Genomic DNA, 11,661 nt, shown 5'->3' with positions numbered 1-11,661 from the left:
TGTGTGTGTGTTGGTAGAGATCAACACCAGTGCTTGCTAGGCTAGCAATCTACTCCTGAGGTACATCTTTTCACCCCTAACGTATATGTGTTTAATGAGGACAGACATCCCCATTTGGGGAAGGACCACAGAGTACTAAAAGTAGTCAATACATAGTTGATACATAGTCAATACATTTCTCAAAAAGGCAAGAGATGACACCAGCATACTGAAATTCATCAACATGAGCGCCGGCTCAGAGAAGCCTGTTTATCTTGTGCCTTTAACCAGTGAGGAATGGGTAACCATGGTAATCCCTTTAAAATATTCTTTTCATTAACTAGAGAAGTATTGGTGTTGAAGAAACAAAACAGGTGGAGTAGGAAAAGAGAGAAAATTAGGCAATAAATAGAATTATTCTGAATTTAGTAGTGCTATAGTTAAGGGAAATTCCCTCTCAATGTATTATTTTCTTTAATATATATGCATAAGACTTGATGGTTTCATGTTCATCCCAACTTGCTCATAGTTTAAGATCAGCCATCAGTATTTGTGATAGGAAGGGGTTTATATTTACAGGATTATTTATTATGTATTTTTGTGGTGCTGGGGCTCAAGCTCAGGGCCTTGTACTTGCTAGGCCAGCACTGTACCTCCGACTACCGCCTGCTACCCTATTGGATGAGTTTCTGCTTGTTGTCAAGAACAAAGTTAGTGCTGAGTATGACTATATTAGTAATAATTGGGAGTACTTTTTCTATTTTAAGTAGATAATTATAAAATAAGTCTCCAATTGGTAGAAAAGGAGTTTGGAAAGCAAAGTCTTTTAAAAAGAGATTTGAACAGTTTTCTCCTCTGGTTTATTAGAGAGAGGGTCTTGCTGTATAGCCCTGGCTGGCCATGTAGTACAGGCTGGCCTGAAACACTCCATCCCGTTCCAAGCTCTCCTGGGCTGAGATTACAAGTGGGCGGCACCATGCCTGTGTAGCTTGAACAATAATTTTTAAAAGTAAACAGCTTTGCATAATAAATGACCAGCTTTAGAGTTCAGCTTTGAGCACTGTGAAAAACCACAGACAGGAAATGGTCGTGGTCCCTTCAAGTCACAACCTGCTGAAGGCTTGAAAACTTTCCACCACCACCCCCCCCTGTCTTATCGGCTCTGCCCATCACTGTTGGCAGTGACCTCTTTCTACAAAGCAAGGGGGTGGCGATCCATTTCCTCATCGTCTTTCATTCCCTATCAGCTACAGTCCCGTCAGCTAGTCCCACTTTACTGTGGTCTGACAACCCTAGATGTCCCTCTGACTAGAGATGGTCAGGCCTTTACTCCCAGGCGTCTGCTTTTGATGCGTGGAGGACTCAGCTATGGCTAGAAGCAGAGACTTCTGAAGATTCTGGAAACCCTGAGGGCCTGGAGGGCTTGGAGGTAGGTGTGATGGCAAGGCTGGGAAGTCCTCTCTGCTGCTCTATCTACTGAGTGATGGTAAGGCTGCTGGGCTGGTGCTCTCCAGAAAATGATTCTCAGGCCCTGCTCCCGCCCACACCCACAGGTGTGCTTTCCCCGCCCTTAATCACTCCGTGGAAACCACAGTTTGCCCTTACAAAGTTACCCTGGGAGAGCGGAAGAGAAATTTATAATCAGAGCCAGGGGCATGAAGCCACAGTCGCTTTGATTTGCAGTTGTAAAGACGGAGAGACTCACATACCATTTTTTTTTTTTTAAGCGGCAAAGCCAACCCTTTTTTTACGGCCTGTATGTAGTCCAGGGCCGCGTTGGTTGAAACTTTGCACTGTCTGAAAAGTTTAGAAAGTCAGCTAGGAGGAGGCCATACGCCAAGTCTTTTTTTTTTTTTTTTTCCCCTTTTTTCTTTCTTTTTTGACTCTGCGATGTTTTCCAGGGCTTTTCAAATGAGGAGGGGAAAGCAACAAGACAAAAATGCACCGTGCTGGGAGTCAACCAAAGCTCTGCAAGCGGCCAGGCGCTGGGGTGAGCGCGGGAGGGGGCAGAGGTGACCCGGGTGGGTGTGTCCGATGTGGAGGATTGCAGGAGAGCGCCAGGAAGGTACTGAATGGGAGGCTTAGGCTCCCCTCACCCGCCACCCCCCTACCCACAGCAGCTCGGGAAGTTCTGTGAATGACTGGGGGAGGGGAACCACAGGCGTCAGGGGCGCTGGGGGTGCCACGCAGGTAAGGGTAGCTGCTGAGGAAAGGCGCCTGGGGGGTGCGGGGAGTTGCTGATTTGTGCAACGTGGACGGGGCAGAAAGCGCCAGAAGGCGGAGGGAGAGGAAAGAAAGCTGGCACCCGCGCTTCTTTCCCGGCCGCCCGCTTGCTCGCGGAGCTGGGGAAGTCGGGACCGGGCGGCAGTGACGCCCCAGGAGTCTTGTTCCCGAGCGCAACGCTACCCTCGTAACCTCCCGGGCCGTGCCCGGGTGAGGCTTGGGCTGGGCTGGCCCCGGGGCTGCGGGGACTGCGGAGCTGGACCCAGCAGGTAAAGGCGCTGGCGGCCGGGTGTCCCCCGGCGCGGGTGGCGACGGCCCCGCCTCCCATCGGCGCGATCAGCTCGCACTGTCCCACCACCCGCGGCTTTGTAGCCGTGCGCGTGAGCGCCTGGGAGTGCGCGCGCCCGCGGGCCCGGAGTGGGTGGGTGTGCGCGCGTGTGTGTGAGGCCGCCTGCAGGAGGCGAGGCTGCCCTGGCCTCCCGCACCAGCCGGTGGAACCCAGCCCGGGAGGGAAGTCGCTGCAGCCGTCCGGCGGCCCTCCTGCCCTTTGGCCAGGTCAGTGCGCCCCAGGGCCCGTCCGAGGGACACGTAGGTGGCCTCCGGTTGGTTACCTGGGTCGGGTTGGGGGCGCGAGAGGGCTGGCGTGGGGGGCGCTCCAAGTTCCTGGTGCGGCATCCCCGAGGACTTAGATGGCCCGAGTGTCCCAGCGCCCCGCGCTCAGCTCCCTGCTCCTTGATGACTTTGTCGTCCCATGAGTCGAAGGAATTTAAACTTTCCGTGAAGCCGCCCGAGGCTTAGCTAGTACCTGGGAAATGCAAGGCAGGGGAGGGACCTGGCTTTGCCTGAATAGGTTGATCCGTTGTGTTGGCTCCTGTAGGGAGAGTTTACCGTGGATGGCTTTAAACTTTAGGCTTTTTTCCCCCCTTTGCTGCCATTTGGCCTTTGATGTGAGGCATCCAGGGTTTGTTGCTGCTTCCAGGCTGGGGCCCTGGACTGTCTTTTCTCCGTCCTCTTCTCTTCTTCTCCTCCCTTTTTCTTTCTTTCTCCCTTTCGCTCGACTTTTTTCTTCTTTTTCTCTTTAGTTGAAACCTACAGATTTCTTCCATGTGGGTTTCCAGCGAGTGCTGGCGTGTGAAAGTTTCACTCTTAAACTATCTCTACCCATCGTCATAGATACCTACTGCGGACCTCAACTAGAAGGAGGTTAATTAAAGCAGAATCCTCTAGGCTTCCTGGCAGGGCTGTGCGGTTGTCCTTTTGTGTAAGTGTCCTTTGCTTACTTAACGTGACTGTGAAGTCACACAGGTCTGAGTTTCAAAGTCTTGGAAAACGGAAGAACATATTCTTTTGTCAGAGAGAGTGAATACCAAGGAAGAGGAGTCAATTAGGCTTAAGGCCATGTGCACCACAGTGAACTACATGGACACACAGCTGTAACAGCACCGAGTTTCTGCCCTTGGTTCTCCAGATGCAATATTATGAATAATAATCACCAGGGCTCTAAGTACATGAAAGCCGTATTTTTATTTTTTATTTTTTTTACTTTTATTTCCCCTTTCTTTGGTCTTGAGTGTTAATTTCAGGGAAAAAATTGCAGAAAGAGAGGGAAGCCTCTTGAGGCAGAAAGGCTGAGAAGTGCAGCTGCAGAACTGGGCCTCGGCATCGGAGCCCCCTTGTACACAGCGTCCCCTAGCGGCGCAACCCGAGCCTGTTCTGAGCTCCTGGTCTTGGTGTCCTCTCAGGAAAATGAACCGGTGCCATGATCTTGGCTGTTCTGTCTTTCCAATAACCGGGAGCTGGTGGTGAGTGACTTCTCTAGGATAGAATAGTTGAGGAAGGGAAATGGGAAAGATTTAGTCAAGTGGGGAAATGCGAGGACAACAGAAAGAAAACGAAAAAAAAAAAAAGAATAAAGAAAGAAACCCATCAGAAGGAGTGCTTGAGGTAAGGAATAAGCGGGGAGCTGACTTTCTCTAGTTCTTCCTTTCTTCGCCCGTGAGGGAACCAGCCACACTTTCTCCTTATTATTACAACCCGGCGAGTCTGCCTGAAGGTGACATCAGATCTAGGCGGTCACCTGCCCATCTTGCTCTTTGCATCCTCCAGAGCTCAGCATCCCTGTGAGTGATGGGTAAGAAGTCACAGAAGGGAGAATTTAAGTGGCAGCACTTTAGAAACTCCTGTTTTCATTCAAAGCTAGTATTTTTCAGAATGCAATTTGATTTTGTTTTTCAGATTGTATCACAGATGACAGTTTTTACAGAATCTGTTCTGTTTGACCTAGTGGGATAGTCAAGGGAAGAGTAAATCCTAGCTGCTGAGTCAACGTTGAGTGTACAATAACAATCTGAAATTTGTGATTTTTAGGAAAAAAAAGGATCATTTCAGATGCTTGGTATGAAAATTTGTACTCTGAACAGATTGCACTATGCTGAGTTCGACTCATAATGTCTTTAGGAGTTTAGTTTAAAGTCAGTTTTTTAATGTCTGTGATTAAAGTGTGGCCACCTACCCTCAGCATCTCCCCTTCCTCTCCCCCTCGTCCTCTCTCCTTCTCCTACCCCACCTCTTCCCTCCTTCCCCCTCCCTTCCTTCCCTCTTCCCTTCCGCTCTCCTTTCCTTGGTACCATCATGTCTACACACTCGGGGAACGTGATTTCCTTTGAAGGTGGGTGTGCTGTCCTGAACACTGACACACAAGCTGCCTCTGCCTTTGCCAACTCAGTCAGCATCTTAACTTCTGTCTGGCTTCTTACCCTTTGCAAAGCAGGATAATTCCAAGTCTCGATCACGTTAGCATTTAAGTATCTGTTCTGGGTGTGTTAGACTGTTGAGAGAGAAGGAGAAGAATTTAATTAAACAAGCAACCATGGGATTCTTGTTGCAACAGATACGAAGAAGATGGAAAGGAAGTTCTAGAAAGAGCTGCAGTTCAGAAGGTGGGGATACAGACAACTGTGCTGGAGATAGTGAAGAGGGTGTGTGTGCCATGTTGCTTCACTGTGCGGTAATGGAGAAGTCTTAAGAACCTTGACGGGCTGGGGAGCAGAACCTGAAAGTCTAACTGTGGTGGGGAGACAGACAGCTTGAAGAATGGCCCGTGCCTTGAAAACTCAATGGGGAGAGTGAGGACCTCTCAGAGGTGGTGTGGTCTGGGTCCTTGGTGATGAAGGTGGCCTGGATGTTACCTTAAGGAGCTGTGCCATGGCATTATTTAATCTTAAGATGCATGAAGACCCCGAGTCATACTGCTTAGCGGCAGAGTGGAGGGGAAGTGTTTGAGAGATGATTGTGTACTTGTGGATAGTAAGTTGTGTGGCACCACTGCCAATTTATTTAATGTTATTATCTAAAGCTTCTAGAACATTCTGCATGTCATTTCTTCCCTCTTATCCCCTCCAAATGATAGCTTCCTTTTGGAAACTTAATTTATTCCAAATGGATGAGGCTCCCGGGTTGCACAGGGCCCCGTGGGGCCTTTTGAGCATGTGTGCTCAAGCCCCTTTGCAGACAGAAGGCTGAGCATCCATGCTTTCCTTTTTCTGTTTGGGGAACAGCTTGCTGGTTAAAGCTCATTTAAACACGACTCTTCTCCACACTGGCATTCTTGACCCTGTTTGTATTACACATAGCATCTTAACCACAGTGTGGACTATGTGTAGTACAGACGAGAGAGGATTATCATTAGTGCAGAAATAGGGCTAATGTCTCTTTTAAAGGACTGGGAGTAGAGCCCTAAGAGTCCTTTATGGAGTTTAATTTCCAAAACTCCTGTAGAAGTGCCTTGCTCAGTCCTGTAGAGTAATATGCGTGGATTTTGTTTTTTCATCTCTGAATGAGTTAGCTAGTGATATCTCAGGGGACTCTTCATGGAATTCCTTTAGGAGAATGCAGGACCCTCTCTGCCCTCCGCCTTTGTGCTACTCAGGAGAATGGATGAGTTTTCAGCTGCATGTCAAGCTGATTTGGGTAAAGACTTTGAGTTACCCTTGAGTCTAGAATGGTAGGCGGCTAAGGAGACAGATCATTAAAAGAGATTAGGTTAGCATTTTGTTGTCTTCTGGATACAATTTGAATGCATGGTCCTCTCAGTAACTTTTAATTAATTTGTTTATTTACTAATCTCTTTAAATCTTGGGCAAGGCATGGGGTGGGGACTTAGGTTTGTCATGATTTAAAAAAAAATCAACTAGTTAATTAATTTGAATAAGTCGAAGGCTGACGTACTTTCTTTCCTTTAGGGTTCTCAAAGGGTCATTTTTTTTTTTTTAAGTGAGTGGGGGATTGAAATTTCTTGGCTCTTTGTTTTAGTAAGTCCGTGTGACTTCAGTGCAGCCTTTATTCTTACAGTACCTGCTTGCTGGCACAGGGCCAAGGGAATTGTGCTAAGACCTGGACATTCTCTGCCACCACCCACCACCCACAACCCTCCACTACTGTGGAGACTTTAACCCTGAAGTTCACATAAAAGTCAGGGCTTTTTTCTCCCCTTCTGAAAATGAAAGGGAACTATTTTAATGCACCCATGGATTTAGGTTATAATTTATTTTCTTTTTGTGGTACCGTTTTAAAGAAGTGATGTAATGACAGGGCAGACTCCTCACTTTAGTCCAGTGCTAAAGCAAACATGTCCGAGCCTGAGCGGGGAGGTCGGGGTGTGCTTGTGTTAGCCTAGAAATAAAAGAAAATGCTTTCAAAGCCAGTGTCTTCCTCTAGAAGAGAAGAACAAAGCTTGGATCTCTGAACCCAAAGGTTGAAACTGTCACTTAAAGGGCATTTTGTCTGCTGTGGACATTCTGTGGGCCCACGCTTCTAGAGATGCAAGTTTTCCCGGTGTGTGTGTGTGTGGGGGGGAGCGGGGAGTTATGGTGAACTATTCTCTTTACAGTTTGCCGCCCGCCTTTTCATTTACTCCAGCCACCCTCCCTTTCCTGCTTTTGTGACAGGGTCTTCTAGTGTAGCTCACTCAGATGAGCCTGAGGTATGAGACCCAGCCTGGCCTCTGACTCACAGCAACCATTTCTGCCTCAACAACACCCCAAGGGTTTGGAGGACCCACCACCACCCCTGAATTTCCTTTTTTTATTTTTCATTATCTAAGTTGGAAACACTGGATTGGATTGGTCTTCCTGTCAGTTCTCTACGCTCAGGTTTCTTTCCCTGGGTCCCAGTGACTCACCCAACTCTTCGTTGAATTTCTACCCCAATAAAGGGTAGGCCTGGCTGGCTCCTTGGAGCGAGGTAGATGTGGGCCAGAGGAGGTGAGATCTGCTCGAGCCCAGAGGAGTGTAATTGACTGCTGGTGCCAATCGGCCTTGTGTAGAGTACCAGGGATGGGCAGAAATGAACAACGCAAGCCCCACCCCCCCATGCCCAGTCAAGAGTCTGGTGAGGGTTCCCAATCATGGGTTCCCAGTGCTCTGAGAACACCAAAGGCAAAGGGGCAGGGGACCCCTGACCTTCTGAGTCAAGGGTCAAGGCAGGGGAAGTGGAAATGCTGAAGCTGGGGGAGGAGCCATGGAAGATTAGAATCTGGAAGGACCCTGGGAGATAAACCAAGCCTGAGAGGGAACAAAAGCGATCAAGCTAGAGGGAGTCACAAGGCCTCTAGAGCAAGCTCCGCTGTGTCTGGTAAGTCAAAGGGCTTTTCTTTCTATGTCTGTGAACTAGGAACACGCACTGGTAGTATGGGTTTCCCAAGTCTAGTTCCTGTTCTTCGTGTAATCCCTCATGTGGGTCTCTCAGTCCTTCCATGTTCAGTGGGTGTTTGTTAAATGTCCATCTGCCCTTGGGCAGCAGTTGGAAACATGACATGTAAGTAAGGTCTCTTCTGTCATGGAGATGGCATTCCATCATGTTCTCTTTCTCTGTCTGTTTCTCTGTCTGTCTCTCTGTCTTGTCTCTCTGTCTGTCTGTCTGTCTGTCTGTCTGTCTGTCTGTCTGTCTCTCTCTCTCTCTCTCTCACCACTCACACCTGTGTAGCTCAGGCTGGCCTTCAACGGGCAGTTTTCCTGTCTCTGGTTCCTAAGCGCTGGGAACACAGTCAGACACCACCATGCCGCCTCCTTCTTCCTGTCGAATCATGTGACCAACTGAAGCTTTTCTGAAATGCCTTCATATGCAGAGGAACGGCTTTTGAGTGATTCTTCTGTTTCAGCAGCTTCTTCAAAGCCCTCTCAGTGTTTCCCCTAGGTGAAGAAGTCGGAGCCTGGTATCCAGGCCTTCATTTTATAAACTTAAAACAGTTCACCTAGATTTACCTGTGAGTTGTGAAAACGTGGAGCCAGACCCAGCATGTCTTGTCTGTAGCCTTGGCTTGCTTCCCTTTCCTTCTGGATGTTCCTATTTTTGACTGAATTTGTGTTTGAGTTTCTATGCCCAGTTTATGGCGTCTTCCTAGAAGATTCTGAGTCTGGTGTTTAACTTGGGTGGTCTTGTTGAGATCATCCAAGGATACAAACGTTATAGAAAGGGTCCAACCGGAAGAGAGGCACTATATTTATTTGTAAATGTAGACTGTTTTGTAGTGATCCAAGCTGTACACATTTGTCTAGAGTAAAAGACATCATCTCTGCCACTTCAGCCGCCTGTCTGAGGTCACTGCTTTGTCATCGTCGATTTGCCCTGCGGCCTTCTGTTCTTGGCCTTTGGTCGCCCAAGCCTCGATCCCTGTATTCGCTTGTTGGCACGTGTGTGTATGTTTTTATGCATTTGTGTGTCATCATGTCAGCATGTTTCCATTTGTCTCTGCTCCCCCTGGTCTTAGTTAGGCTGTATCCAAGGTTGCCATCAAAGGCAACAAGCAGAAGCCAGAAGAGCCTGCCTGCATGGACTCTTCTGGACTGCAGCCTGACTTCATTCAGTAGAGTTCTGGTCGGTGATGCGAATGACTGTTCTGAAGAGGGAAACAGAAAACCATTTCCAGCCCTGTGACACTCAAGATGGATAATGCCAATCCAGGGTGTGTTCTTTCCACAAGGGCTCTGTTGCCCCCAGGTCTCAGGCAAGGGGGGCGGGGGGGGGGGAGGGCATCTGGGAGCAAGTGCTAGGCATCTGTGTGTGAGCCTTTTGTTAGGTGGAAAACCAAGTACCAGGGGAAGGTCTGGAACCACTTGTGGAACGGAGACAGGTGCAGTTATTCATTATAGGCAGGTTTCACTGTGGGAGCATTAAATGAGGACTCCTCCCCCACCTCCTTAGAAGTCTAATCAGGGGATGATAAGGGTGGTGTGGTCTGAGAACAGAGCAACCCAGCACAGCTAAAGCAGAATTGCCTTTTGTTAAGGGGTCGCTTGCCTCTCTGACTATGATTTGTTGGGAAAAGGATTATTGTCATGTCAAGAAAATGAAGCATTCATTCTGATCCACTGTTCTTTGCAGTTCCACAGAGAGCGCCTTGCCTTCCTTGCTGAGTAGACACAGACAGAAAGGTTCAAAGGCCAGGGCAGTCCGACTGACTTTTCCGGATTCAGCAACATCTGCTTTCTAGTCATTTTTATCTGAGATCCTGTCAGTTAATTTCCATGCATCTGATATCTTAGAGGATTTTGGATCCTCGTGCATGGCTGAGAACACTTAGAAAGAAAAATTCAACGGCAGACAAAAAAAGCATGTGTCTTTGCGATTCGCTTATAAACATGGAAAGACACAGCCAAAGATGACTCAGCTCAGGCAGCCAGTGATAAATACTCCAAACCAAAGTTTAAACAGAATGCTCTGCACGCTTCTGAGGGTGGAGGGAGAGCTTCCCCTGCCTGGGAGTAGATGAGTGATTGGCATGGCAGCTGGGTGCTGGTGTCAGGCCCCTGGCTAAGTTTATTCCATGCCTAAGAATAAGAAGGACGGCCCAGAAGGAATGCATGTGAGAGGCAGGCTTGGGGAAGATGCCTGGGATATGCGGCTTCTGGCAAATCGTGCTGGTGTGCATGGGGCCTGTCTTGAAGGTTGTAGAGGGCACCGGACTACCGTGGTTGCTATGATGCCATTACCAGGTGAGACAGCAGGGTAGCAGAGGGTTGCACTGGGGTTTGTTAGTTCTAGACCTGTCTAAAACTATAGAGGCAGATGTGTTCTCCTGGTAGCTGGACATCTGACTCAAAGTTTAGTTTAGAAGATAGAGCTTGCAGTGTTTAGGGATCCTCACGATACAGAGAACGTCATTGTATGGAAACACTATTGAAATGTGTGCAGAAAGCTAGTGAGAACTTTCAAAATTGAAGGATCTATTCACAGCCGGAATGTGCCTCCGTTGGTAAAGTGCTTGCCGAAGACACACGAAACTCTGGGTTTGATCCCTGCTGTTGCACAAGCTGAAGTGTGGTGGTACGTGTGAAGGTAGATGTAGGCGAGAGTTCAAGGTCAGCCTGGCCTACATGAGACTCTGTCTGGAAAAAGAAAATCCGCAATAGTGGTTTAACAAGGACAAGATATAATTTTGGTCTTTAAGTGTTTTTTCTCTAGCAGAGAACTGAACTCAACCAGGCATTCTTTGAGAATCCATTATGGCTTCTCTTGATGGGATGACTCTGGGTTGATGTCTTAGGCTTGTAATCCCAGCTGCTTGGGAGGCTGAAGCAGGAGGATCACAAGTTCAGGGCCTGTCTAGGCCCTGAAAATAAAATATTTCATATTAAATTTCTAAGGATGGGATAGAGTTCAAATGATGGCGTGAGTTCAAAGCTAGCCTAGGCAACTTAGATGAGTCTCACAAAAAGTTCAGAGGATCAAGGGTGTAGCTCAGAGGTAGAGCATTCGCCTGGTCAGTCTTAGGCACCACCCCAAACCAACCAAACCCAAACCCCAAACAGGAAATGGTGTGGATTTTGGCATGATCTTCTGTGGTGAACAGAACTCCCACCACCAGTGGTCCTTTCCAGTTATGGTTGTCTGAAAAATACTCTTAAAATTGTTGAGAGATTAGTGGTGATTTTGGGGCTAAAGGAAGAAACAAAGAGTTTTAGTTAGCGGGAGAGCTTGCTGTGGGACTCATTGTTATCACGGTGAATAAAGGGCAAACTGAATCCTTGGAGGAACTTCCAAACCCCAAAAGCCTAAAGAACACCCAGAGAAACTCCAGCAGGCACCCATGGAGGTTCTAGAAAAATCTAGTGAACCGCTTGATTGAGGTAAACAGTCAGTCCAACTCTGTTTTTTATCTGGATTTAAAAAACAAAAACCTTTTTCTGATTAAGATTTTATTTCTACTTTAAATAATTATATTGTCATGTCTTCCACACTGTTTGATAGAGAAGATCAATTCTTTACTTTGTAAAACTGTTATGATACTTCAGGCATGTGCTTATGACACTTGGTAGTGAAAAACAGGACATACATCTTGGAATTTTTGGGATGGAGAGGAGACTCATCTGGAGTCTCAGCACTCTTTAATGTCGTCCTGAAGCTGGGCATGGTGGCTCACACCTATAATCCTGGCTCTTGGGAGGTGGAGGCAGGAGGATC

General features: G+C 47.8%; 1 protein-coding gene across 8 annotated transcripts in view; it reads left to right on the top strand.

Annotated features, from left to right (window-relative positions):
* Window positions 1-1,223: 1,223 nt before the first annotated feature.
* Window positions 1,224-11,661, top strand: part of Lpar1 (lysophosphatidic acid receptor 1) — a 126,091-nt gene continuing 115,653 nt past the window's right edge. The window contains exons 1-2 of one of the 8 annotated variants that reach the window (XM_042271205.2): window positions 1,224-1,408; window positions 1,881-1,969. The gene's annotated coding sequence lies outside the window, so the exon portion shown is untranslated. Of the gene's footprint in view, window positions 1,409-1,880; window positions 1,970-2,144; window positions 2,170-2,334; window positions 2,472-2,600; window positions 2,758-3,775; window positions 4,147-4,940; window positions 5,142-9,907; window positions 10,194-11,661 lie in introns of those variants that run through there. The other 7 variants (XM_076564271.1, XM_076564274.1, XM_016003795.3 and 4 more) reach the window with 7 other exon arrangements.

The sequence above is a fragment of the Peromyscus maniculatus genome, chromosome 2 (assembly GCF_049852395.1).
Source record: "Peromyscus maniculatus bairdii isolate BWxNUB_F1_BW_parent chromosome 2, HU_Pman_BW_mat_3.1, whole genome shotgun sequence".
In the NCBI taxonomy this organism is placed as follows: Eukaryota; Metazoa; Chordata; class Mammalia; order Rodentia; family Cricetidae; genus Peromyscus; species Peromyscus maniculatus.
This window is presented reverse-complemented; position numbering and strand designations above follow the sequence as displayed.